Source organism: Colossoma macropomum, unplaced genomic scaffold, assembly GCF_904425465.1.
Source record: "Colossoma macropomum unplaced genomic scaffold, Colossoma_macropomum, whole genome shotgun sequence".
In the NCBI taxonomy this organism is placed as follows: Eukaryota; Metazoa; Chordata; class Actinopteri; order Characiformes; family Serrasalmidae; genus Colossoma; species Colossoma macropomum.
Window position 1 is genome coordinate 18,740,705 of NW_023494796.1, and position 11,725 is coordinate 18,752,429.

Genomic DNA, 11,725 nt, shown 5'->3' on the forward strand with positions numbered 1-11,725 from the left:
GCATAAATACATTCTATTATCAGTCACATATGATTGACAGGGACTTCCATTGCATCATGTTGTTGAACGTGCATGACTGCAAAGGTCAGAACTATCAGGAGAATTAAGCCTTTAGTGATTGGCACGAAAAGTCTTTTTTTTTCTTAGCTTGTCATGTTCTTGGATTTAGGTTAATAGCTGTCTGCTCAACTCCACGTTTACGCTGTTACTATTGACTCCATTGCAGTGACCAACCCCTGTAAGCTACTATAGGCTACAAAACGCTTGTCAACGGCAAAAGTATTTGCGTTTGGTCACAAAATGTACTTTTGCAGACTTTATCTACAATCAAGTGCAAGCCCACAAGGTCTGCCGACCGATTTTTGACTCTATCGTGGGGCTCTGCGAGTCAGAAACGGCCAGACAGTTTCCCATGAATGCATCTCTCCAACAAAGATAAGAAGGTCCCACCGAGATTTGAACTCGGATCGCTGGATTCAGAGTCCAGAGTGCTAACCATTACACCATGGAACCCCGGCAAGCTGGCCACAGGGGTCGCTCTTCCGACGCCAGACTGTTCAACGTGCTTGCACTTGATTTTGGACAGATTGTGATTTTTGCCATTTTCTGATACTTATGCCATCATCCAACGCTCAATTCTTTTTATCGATTTGAAGAACTGGTTATTCATACAAATCTTTGATGCTAAACTTGGACAATTGCTCTTTTACAAAGTCTCACACTTCAGACACAGATTTAATGGGTGGGACTTTGCAAAAAGTCCAACGATGACCCTGCTGAGCAATGTCGACATGAGTTAAACACACTCTTGTGACATCATTGCTCCCTTCATGAACGCTTTCTCTCCGAGAAAGACAAGAAGATGCCAACGAGATTTGAACTCGGATCGCTGGATTCAGAATCCATTAAGGCTGAATTAAGAGTCAATTAAGGCTTCAGTCATTGACCCCAAAAGTTCATTTTTCTTAGCTTTTTATGTTCTTCCATTTAGCTTAAAAGCTGTCTGCTCAGCTGCAGATTCAAACTCAGATCACTGGATTCAGAATCTAGAGTGCTAACCCTTACGTAACATAACACAAGCTTCTGTGACGTCTTACGACGAGTCATAAGGTGATTGAACTCAATCACATGACAGCGATTGTGGCTATTATTGCATCATTTCTGTGTCTGGTCGGATTAAGTTTTCTTGGTTTCAAAGTCAGGATTATATGAATTTAATTCCAATTTAGACTGTTTGCATAAACCACTTTGCTATTCAACTTGTCTTTTGCTTTGTCAATATAGTCACCATTGCTTTGAGTGATTCTTTAACGAGACCATCTCTGTGAGGTTCATGACAGGCACGTTCAAGCAGAACGAGTCAAAAGGCTGCTTTTTTTCTCCACAATGGCTTAGAAGGCTGGCCTTAGGGTATCTGCTAGAAGCTCTGGTTTGGTCTATGATTTTCGTACTTCACTGAGGACCTCTGCGCCTCGTAAATCCCAAAACACTGCATGAAGTCGACATTTATGAACAACACAGAACAGGTCCCGCCGAGACTTGAACTCGGATCGCTGGATTCAAAGTCCAGAGTGATGACCATTACACCATGGGGCCACAAGCTGCAGGACGGGTGAACTGTAGCGCTGATCCAGGCTGCCTTCTTTTAAAAACAAAAAGCCACATTACAAGGCAGAACTTCAAACTACACTGGAATTCATTGACCAAGGCTGAGCAGTCAAGGCGTAGTCTCTCAAAACGCAATGCGTCCAAAAGATGCTTCTTTGTGCCTGTCCAAGTGAGCTGACTGGGTTCCATGAACTTTGCTGAACTTTGCAACACAAACGAGTAATGCGTTATGGCACTCAATACACTGACAAGCAGGCTTTTTTTTAAATCAATCCAACGATGACCTTGCTGAGAAATGTCGACATGAGGTAAACACACTATTGTGACATCAATCTTCCAGGCATAAATACATTCTATTATCAGTCACATATGATTGACAGGGACTTCCATTGCATCATGTTGTTGAACGTGCATGACTGCAAAGGTCAGAACTATCAGGAGAATTAAGCCTTTAGTGATTGGCACGAAAAGTCTTTTTTTTTCTTAGCTTGTCATGTTCTTGGATTTAGGTTAATAGCTGTCTGCTCAACTCCACGTTTACGCTGTTACTATTGACTCCATTGCAGTGACCAACCCCTGTAAGCTACTATAGGCTACAAAACGCTTGTCAACGGCAAAAGTATTTGCGTTTGGTCACAAAATGTACTTTTGCAGACTTTATCTACAATCAAGTGCAAGCCCACAAGGTCTGCCGACCGATTTTTGACTCTATCGTGGGGCTCTGCGAGTCAGAAACGGCCAGACAGTTTCCCATGAATGCATCTCTCCAACAAAGATAAGAAGGTCCCACCGAGATTTGAACTCGGATCGCTGGATTCAGAGTCCAGAGTGCTAACCATTACACCATGGAACCCCGGCAAGCTGGCCACAGGGGTCGCTCTTCCGACGCCAGACTGTTCAACGTGCTTGCACTTGATTTTGGACAGATTGTGATTTTTGCCATTTTCTGATACTTATGCCATCATCCAACGCTCAATTCTTTTTATCGATTTGAAGAACTGGTTATTCATACAAATCTTTGATGCTAAACTTGGACAATTGCTTTTTTACAAAGTCTCACACTTCAGACACAGATTTAATGGGTGGGACTTTGCAAAAAGTCCAACGATGACCCTGCTGAGCAATGTCGACATGAGTTAAACACACTGTTGTGACATCATTGCTCCCTTCATGAACGCTTTCTCTCCGAGAAAGACAAGAAGATGCCAACGAGATTTGAACTCGGATCGCTGGATTCAGAATCCATTAAGGCTGAATTAAGAGTCAATTAAGGCTTCAGTCATTGACCCCAAAAGTTCATTTTTCTTAGCTTTTTATGTTCTTCCATTTAGCTTAAAAGCTGTCTGCTCAGCTGCAGATTCAAACTCAGATCACTGGATTCAGAATCTAGAGTGCTAACCCTTACGTAACATAACACAAGCTTCTGTGACGTCTTACGACGAGTCATAAGGTGATTGAACTCAATCACATGACAGCGACTGTGGCTATTATTGCATCATTTCTGTGTCTGGTCGGATTAAGTTTTCTTGGTTTCAAAGTCAGGATTATATGAATTTAATTCCAATTTAGACTGTTTGCATAAACCACTTTGCTATTCAACTTGTCTTTTGCTTTGTCAATATAGTCACCATTGCTTTGAGTGATTCTTTAACGAGACCATCTCTGTGAGGTTCATGACAGGCACGTTCAAGCAGAACGAGTCAAAAGGCTGCTTTTTTTCTCCACAATGGCTTAGAAGGCTGGCCTTAGGGTATCTGCTAGAAGCTCTGGTTTGGTCTATGATTTTCGTACTTCACTGAGGACCTCTGCGCCTCGTAAATCCCAAAACACTGCATGAAGTCGACATTTATGAACAACACAGAACAGGTCCCACCGAGACTTGAACTCGGATCGCTGGATTCAAAGTCCAGAGTGCTGACCATTACACCATGGGGCCACAAGCTGCAGGACGGGTGAACTGTAGCGCTGATCCAGGCTGCCTTCTTTTAAAAACAAAAAGCCACATTACAAGGCAGAACTTCAAACTACACTGGAATTCATTGACCAAGGCTGAGCAGTCAAGGCGTAGTCTCTCAAAACGCAATGCGTCCAAAAGATGCTTCTTTGTGCCTGTCCAAGTGAGCTGACTGGGTTCCATGAACTTTGCTGAACTTTGCAACACAAACGAGTAATGCGTTATGGCACTCAATACACTGACAAGCAGGCTTTTTTTTAAATCAATCCAACGATGACCTTGCTGAGAAATGTCGACATGAGGTAAACACACTATTGTGACATCAATCTTCCAGGCATAAATACATTCTATTATCAGTCACATATGATTGACAGGGACTTCCATTGCATCATGTTGTTGAACGTGCATGACTGCAAAGGTCAGAACTATCAGGAGAATTAAGCCTTTAGTGATTGGCACGAAAAGTCTTTTTTTTTCTTAGCTTGTCATGTTCTTGGATTTAGGTTAACAGCTGTCTGCTCAACTCCACGTTTACGCTGTTACTATTGACTCCATTGCAGTGACCAACCCCTGTAAGCTACTATAGGCTACAAAACGCTTGTCAACGGCAAAAGTATTTGCGTTTGGTCACAAAATGTACTTTTGCAGACTTTATCTACAATCAAGTGCAAGCCCACAAGGTCTGCCGACCGATTTTTGACTCTATCGTGGGGCTCTGCGAGTCAGAAACGGCCAGACAGTTTCCCATGAATGCATCTCTCCAACAAAGATAAGAAGGTCCCACCGAGATTTGAACTCGGATCGCTGGATTCAGAGTCCAGAGTGCTAACCATTACACCATGGAACCCCGGCAAGCTGGCCACAGGGGTCGCTCTTCCGACGCCAGACTCTTCAACGTGCTTGCACTTGATTTTGGACAGATTGTGATTTTTGCCATTTTCTGATACTTATGCCATCATCCAACGCTCAATTCTTTTTATCGATTTGAAGAACTGGTTATTCATACAAATCTTTGATGCTAAACTTGGACAATTGCTTTTTTACAAAGTCTCACACTTCAGACACAGATTTAATGGGTGGGACTTTGCAAAAAGTCCAACGATGACCCTGCTGAGCAATGTCGACATGAGTTAAACACACTGTTGTGACATCATTGCTCCCTTCATGAACGCTTTCTCTCCGAGAAAGACAAGAAGATGCCAACGAGATTTGAACTCGGATCGCTGGATTCAGAATCCATTAAGGCTGAATTAAGAGTCAATTAAGGCTTCAGTCATTGACCCCAAAAGTTCATTTTTCTTAGCTTTTTATGTTCTTCCATTTAGCTTAAAAGCTGTCTGCTCAGCTGCAGATTCAAACTCAGATCACTGGATTCAGAATCTAGAGTGCTAACCCTTACGTAACATAACACAAGCTTCTGTGACGTCTTACGACGAGTCATAAGGTGATTGAACTCAATCACATGACAGCGATTGTGGCTATTATTGCATCATTTCTGTGTCTGGTCGGATTAAGTTTTCTTGGTTTCAAAGTCAGGATTATATGAATTTAATTCCAATTTAGACTGTTTGCATAAACCACTTTGCTATTCAACTTGTCTTTTGCTTTGTCAATATAGTCACCATTGCTTTGAGTGATTCTTTAACGAGACCATCTCTGTGAGGTTCATGACAGGCACGTTCAAGCAGAACGAGTCAAAAGGCTGCTTTTTTTCTCCACAATGGCTTAGAAGGCTGGCCTTAGGGTATCTGCTAGAAGCTCTGGTTTGGTCTATGATGTTCATACGTGACTGAGGACCTCTGCGCCTCGTAAATCCCAAAACACTGTATGAAGTCGACATTTATGAACAACACAGAACAGGTCCCACCGAGGCTTGAATTTGGATCGCTGGATTCAAAGTCCAGAGTGCTGACCATTACACCATGGGGCCACAAGCTGCAGGACGGGTGAACTGTAGCGCTGATCCAGGCTGCCTTCTTTTAAAAACAAAAAGCCACATTACAAGGCAGAACTTCAAACTACACTGGAATTCATTGACCAAGGCTGAGCAGTCAAGGCGTAGTCTCTCAAAACGCAATGCGTCCAAAAGATGCTTCTTTGTGCCTGTCCAAGTGAGCTGACTGGGTTCCATGAACTTTGCTGAACTTTGCAACACAAACGAGTAATGCGTTATGGCACTCAATACACTGACAAGCAGGCTTTTTTTTAAATCAATCCAACGATGACCTTGCTGAGAAATGTCGACATGAGGTAAACACACTATTGTGACATCAATCTTCCAGGCATAAATACATTCTATTATCAGTCACATATGATTGACAGGGACTTCCATTGCATCATGTTGTTGAACGTGCATGACTGCAAAGGTCAGAACTATCAGGAGAATTAAGCCTTTAGTGATTGGCACGAAAAGTCTTTTTTTTTCTTAGCTTGTCATGTTCTTGGATTTAGGTTAACAGCTGTCTGCTCAACTCCACGTTTACGCTGTTACTATTGACTCCATTGCAGTGACCAACCCCTGTAAGCTACTATAGGCTACAAAACGCTTGTCAACGGCAAAAGTATTTGCGTTTGGTCACAAAATGTACTTTTGCAGACTTTATCTACAATCAAGTGCAAGCCCACAAGGTCTGCCGACCGATTTTTGACTCTATCGTGGGGCTCTGCGAGTCAGAAACGGCCAGACAGTTTCCCATGAATGCATCTCTCCAACAAAGATAAGAAGGTCCCACCGAGATTTGAACTCGGATCGCTGGATTCAGAGTCCAGAGGGATAACCATTACACCATGGAACCGCGGCAAGCCGGCCACAGGGGTCGCTCTTCCGACGCCAGACTCTTCAACGTGCTTGCACTTGATTTTGGACAGATTGTGATTTTTGCCATTTTCTGATACTTATGCCATCATCCAACGCTCAATTCTTTTTATCGATTTGAAGAACTGGTTATTCATACAAATCTTTGATGCTAAACTTGGACAATTGCTTTTTTACAAAGTCTCACACTTCAGACACAGATTTAATGGGTGGGACTTTGCAAAAAGTCCAACGATGACCCTGCTGAGCAATGTCGACATGAGTTAAACACACTCTTGTGACATCATTGCTCCCTTCATGAACGCTTTCTCTCCGAGAAAGACGAGAAGATGCCAACGAGATTTGAACTCGGATCGCTGGATTCAGAATCCATTAAGGCTGAATTAAGAGTCAATTAAGGCTTCAGTCATTGACCCCAAAAGTTCATTTTTCTTAGCTTTTTATGTTCTTCCATTTAGCTTAAAAGCTGTCTGCTCAGCTGCAGATTCAAACTCAGATCACTGGATTCAGAATCTAGAGTGCTAACCCTTACGTAACATAACACAAGCTTCTGTGACGTCTTACGACGAGTCATAAGGTGATTGAACTCAATCACATGACAGCGATTGTGGCTATTATTGCATCATTTCTGTGTCTGGTCGGATTAAGTTTTCTTGGTTTCAAAGTCAGGATTATATGAATTTAATTCCAATTTAGACTGTTTGCATAAACCACTTTGCTATTCAACTTGTCTTTTGCTTTGTCAATATAGTCACCATTGCTTTGAGTGATTCTTTAACGAGACCATCTCTGTGAGGTTCATGACAGGCACGTTCAAGCAGAACGAGTCAAAAGGCTGCTTTTTTTCTCCACAATGGCTTAGAAGGCTGGCCTTAGGGTATCTGCTAGAAGCTCTGGTTTGGTCTATGATGTTCATACGTGACTGAGGACCTCTGCGCCTCGTAAATCCCAAAACACTGTATGAAGTCGACATTTATGAACAACACAGTACAGGTCCCACCGCGGCTTGAATTTGGATCGCTGGATTCAAAGTCCAGAGTGCTGACCATTACACCATGGGGCCACAAGCTGCAGGACGGGTGAACTGTAGCGCTGATCCAGGCTGCCTTCTTTTAAAAACAAAAAGCCACATTACAAGGCAGAACTTCAAACTACACTGGAATTCATTGACCAAGGCTGAGCAGTCAAGGCGTAGTCTCTCAAAACGCAATGCGTCCAAAAGATGCTTCTTTGTGCCTGTCCAAGTGAGCTGACTGGGTTCCATGAACTTTGCTGAACTTTGCAACACAAACGAGTAATGCGTTATGGCACTCAATACACTGACAAGCAGGCTTTTTTTTAAATCAATCCAACGATGACCTTGCTGAGAAATGTCGACATGAGGTAAACACACTATTGTGACATCAATCTTCCAGGCATAAATACATTCTATTATCAGTCACATATGATTGACAGGGACTTCCATTGCATCATGTTGTTGAACGTGCATGACTGCAAAGGTCAGAACTATCAGGAGAATTAAGCCTTTAGTGATTGGCACGAAAAGTCTTTTTTTTTCTTAGCTTGTCATGTTCTTGGATTTAGGTTAACAGCTGTCTGCTCAACTCCACGTTTACGCTGTTACTATTGACTCCATTGCAGTGACCAACCCCTGTAAGCTACTATAGGCTACAAAACGCTTGTCAACGGCAAAAGTATTTGCGTTTGGTCACAAAATGTACTTTTGCAGACTTTATCTACAATCAAGTGCAAGCCCACAAGGTCTGCCGACCGATTTTTGACTCTATCGTGGGGCTCTGCGAGTCAGAAACGGCCAGACAGTTTCCCATGAATGCATCTCTCCAACAAAGATAAGAAGGTCCCACCGAGATTTGAACTCGGATCGCTGGATTCAGAGTCCAGAGGGATAACCATTACACCATGGAACCGCGGCAAGCCGGCCACAGGGGTCGCTCTTCCGACGCCAGACTCTTCAACGTGCTTGCACTTGATTTTGGACAGATTGTGATTTTTGCCATTTTCTGATACTTATGCCATCATCCAACGCTCAATTCTTTTTATCGATTTGAAGAACTGGTTATTCATACAAATCTTTGATGCTAAACTTGGACAATTGCTTTTTTACAAAGTCTCACACTTCAGACACAGATTTAATGGGTGGGACTTTGCAAAAAGTCCAACGATGACCCTGCTGAGCAATGTCGACATGAGTTAAACACACTGTTGTGACATCATTGCTCCCTTCATGAACGCTTTCTCTCCGAGAAAGACGAGAAGATGCCAACGAGATTTGAACTCGGATCGCTGGATTCAGAATCCATTAAGGCTGAATTAAGAGTCAATTAAGGCTTCAGTCATTGACCCCAAAAGTTCATTTTTCTTAGCTTTTTATGTTCTTCCATTTAGCTTAAAAGCTGTCTTCTAAGCTGCAGATTCAAACTCAGATCACTGGATTCAGAATCTAGAGTGCTAACCCTTACGTAACATAACACAAGCTTCTGTGACGTCTTACGACGAGTCATAAGGTGATTGAACTCAATCACATGACAGCGACTGTGGCTATTATTGCATCATTTCTGTGTCTGGTCGGATTAAGTTTTCTTGGTTTCAAAGTCAGGATTATATGAATTTAATTCCAATTTAGACTGTTTGCATAAACCACTTTGCTATTCAACTTGTCTTTTGCTTTGTCAATATAGTCACCATTGCTTTGAGTGATTCTTTAACGAGACCATCTCTGTGAGGTTCATGACAGGCACTTTCAAGCAGAACGAGTCAAAAGGCTGCTTTTTTTCTCCACAATGGCTTAGAGTGCTATCCATTACACCATGGAAACCCAGAAAGCCGTAAGACAGAATTTCTGTATTCACGTTAAAATGCTTTACACTTCTTACGAGGCTTAAGTTTCATTCCTATTTGTTTTCCATTCCACCTTAAATGATCAGCTGTTACCGCCTTGGCCTCAAGCTTGTAATGTGCAATTTTCCATTCCACATTAAATTGTGTTCTACCTCAAGTGGTACCTGGATGTTTTCTTTCTACAGAATATTTCACCCATCAAAGCAGCTCTGAAGAACCCATCCAAAAATGACCCCACAGTTTTATATCTGTATTAATGGGAGTAAATACATGTTTACTGTTCTGTACTGCTAAGTTCAGTTACTGTAAAATAATCACATCCATTTACACATTGTAATGTTATTTTAGATGTATTGATTTAATATATCTTGTAGGAGTATAACTGCTGTTAAGACTTTTTATTTTTATTTTTTTACAAAAAATGTTCATAGTAAATAAATCACACTTGAGCTGATTGTATCAAACTTACCTTAAATCAACTTTATGCATATTACTGATATTCTAGAGGCTATATTTTTAAAAATAGTGATTCTGTTTATTGTACCTTTTTTACTCATTTTAAATGCATTTTTGGTCATTTTAATAAGCAAATGAATCCTTAAAACTCATTTATAGCCTTCATTAAGTTAAACCAGTGTCAAACATAGATTAAAACTCCTTTCCATATTAAAACTCCTTTCCATATTTTGTTTTACAAAAATCAATATAATTTTAGTAAATTTAACCTATGAACTTTTAATATTAAACTTCAAATGCACAGGCATGACTATTTAGCTTTATGGTGGCGCAGTGGGTAGCGCTGTTGCCTCACAACAAGAATGGCCTGGGTTCAATTTCTGGCTGGGTGACCTGGGTCATTTCAGTGTGGAGTTTGCCTGATCTCCCTGTGCCTGTGTGGGTTTCCTCTGGGTACTCTAGTTTCCTCCCACAGTTCAAAGACATGCTAAAATTGCCCCTAGGTGTGAATGTGTCTGTCTGTCTGCCCTGCGACAGACTGGTGACCTATCCAGGGTGTATCCTGCCTTCTGCCCAATGATGGACTGATATGGATGATCATTTAAGTCAATAAATCTATTGATCTTGTCTGTCATTCCTCTTAAACCAAGTGTAACACACAGGTAAGTTTTCTTTACACACTGCTGAGCTTATTTATCTGTTTCCATGGTAATAAACTGTCATAAGCAGATAAAAGTCTTTGTAAATAATGTTTTATAATAATTAAATATTCTTATTAATCTAAAAATAATTTCACTGTTTGCCATCATTTGGATGAAGTGTTTAGTTCTGAAATGTAACAGCAAGAGAAACATTCGGTAGTTTTGTACATTACTACTGCTTTCATACTGAAGGAAATAGTAAAACTGTGCCTTTTTCCAGTGAACCAGGAAAACTAGGAAAGAGCCGTTTTTAAACAGAGCATCACCTGAAATCTGATCACTGTTCACTCAGTGATTACAAAGACATTTCTAATCTTCTGCTATACCATCTAAATTTTAACCCTAATGTAACCCAAGAGATGGCAAAGTAATCCACACAACATTGCCAAATCTCAGGGTTTAGTGTTTTTGTTTTATCATTATTATAATTATTATTATCATTATTTTGTTAAGGATAACGACCAGTCACCTGGCCTGGGATTCCTGACTTCTGTGCCTGGCTGGACCATCTAGAGGATGATGTGCAAGTCAGTGTTCAGAAAAGAAGTGTTGAGTATCACTACACCTAGGACACTGTGAAGACAGCAAGCCACTCTATGTTGTTCCTCCTGAGTTTGGCATGACGGTTTGCAATTTATTTTCCCACAATGTACAAATCATTCTTTCTATCATTTCTCATTAATTTGCCTTTTCTGTCTTTGTGTTTTGAGTCTGTGTCATTAAGTGACTTCAGAAGACCTTAAACGAGATGCAGTTTGGTACCAGCGTGGAGAGAGCTCTGTGTATTTCAAGGATCATTCAATCTTTTGCCTTCTCTCACCAAAACTGTACATATGTGGGATTTAATCTTTGATGTTGTATTACGCATTATAGTGATCAGCGATTCGCATTCTCCTGTGTCTGCTGTTTTAGATGTGGTTTTAGGTTAGCATCCACAACAGACATGAATGTCTGTGGTGCCTAGGTTGACATACTACTCTTTTCCACTCATCTACACAGAAACGGGACCCATCAACCTTGGCTAAGTATCATTTATTGTTCTTCCTTTAGTTCTTGTTTGCAAAGTATTGCATTTTTGCACTTTCATCATGTGTTTTTCACTACATATTTCTGCATCCTACAGATCTGGTGTACCCCATCAGCGTAGCAGAAACCGCAATACCTATAATCTTTTTTAAAACCTACAGTTGTGACAGTCCCAGACCAGGGTGGCAGTTGGGCTCTGGAATTGCCATTCTGCTGTCCAGAAGGTAGACTTCATCTCAGCATTAGCATTCCTCTTTTGACTACACCTCCTGCCTTTGACAGAGTCTTTGATAGACACTGCTGCGG

At 41.3% G+C, this 11,725-nt stretch overlaps 7 non-coding genes across 7 annotated transcripts; all 7 read right to left on the reverse strand.

Annotated features, from left to right (window-relative positions):
• Nucleotides 1-441: 441 nt before the first annotated feature.
• On the reverse strand, nt 442-513 carry trnaq-cug. The gene has a single exon. It is a non-coding gene; the product is annotated as a tRNA-Gln (tRNA).
• A 1,011-nt stretch (nt 514-1,524) lies between these two features.
• On the reverse strand, nt 1,525-1,596 carry trnaq-uug. Its single transcript has one exon. It is a non-coding gene; the product is annotated as a tRNA-Gln (tRNA).
• Nucleotides 1,597-2,389: 793 nt separating this feature from the next.
• Nucleotides 2,390-2,461, reverse strand: trnaq-cug. Its single transcript has one exon. It is a non-coding gene; the product is annotated as a tRNA-Gln (tRNA).
• Nucleotides 2,462-3,472: 1,011 nt separating this feature from the next.
• On the reverse strand, nt 3,473-3,544 carry trnaq-uug. The gene has a single exon. It is a non-coding gene; the product is annotated as a tRNA-Gln (tRNA).
• A 793-nt stretch (nt 3,545-4,337) lies between these two features.
• Nucleotides 4,338-4,409, reverse strand: trnaq-cug. Its single transcript has one exon. It is a non-coding gene; the product is annotated as a tRNA-Gln (tRNA).
• Nucleotides 4,410-6,285: 1,876 nt separating this feature from the next.
• Nucleotides 6,286-6,357, reverse strand: trnaq-cug. Its single transcript has one exon. It is a non-coding gene; the product is annotated as a tRNA-Gln (tRNA).
• A 1,876-nt stretch (nt 6,358-8,233) lies between these two features.
• trnaq-cug lies at nt 8,234-8,305 on the reverse strand. The gene has a single exon. It is a non-coding gene; the product is annotated as a tRNA-Gln (tRNA).
• Between the last annotated feature and the right edge of the window lie 3,420 nt (nt 8,306-11,725).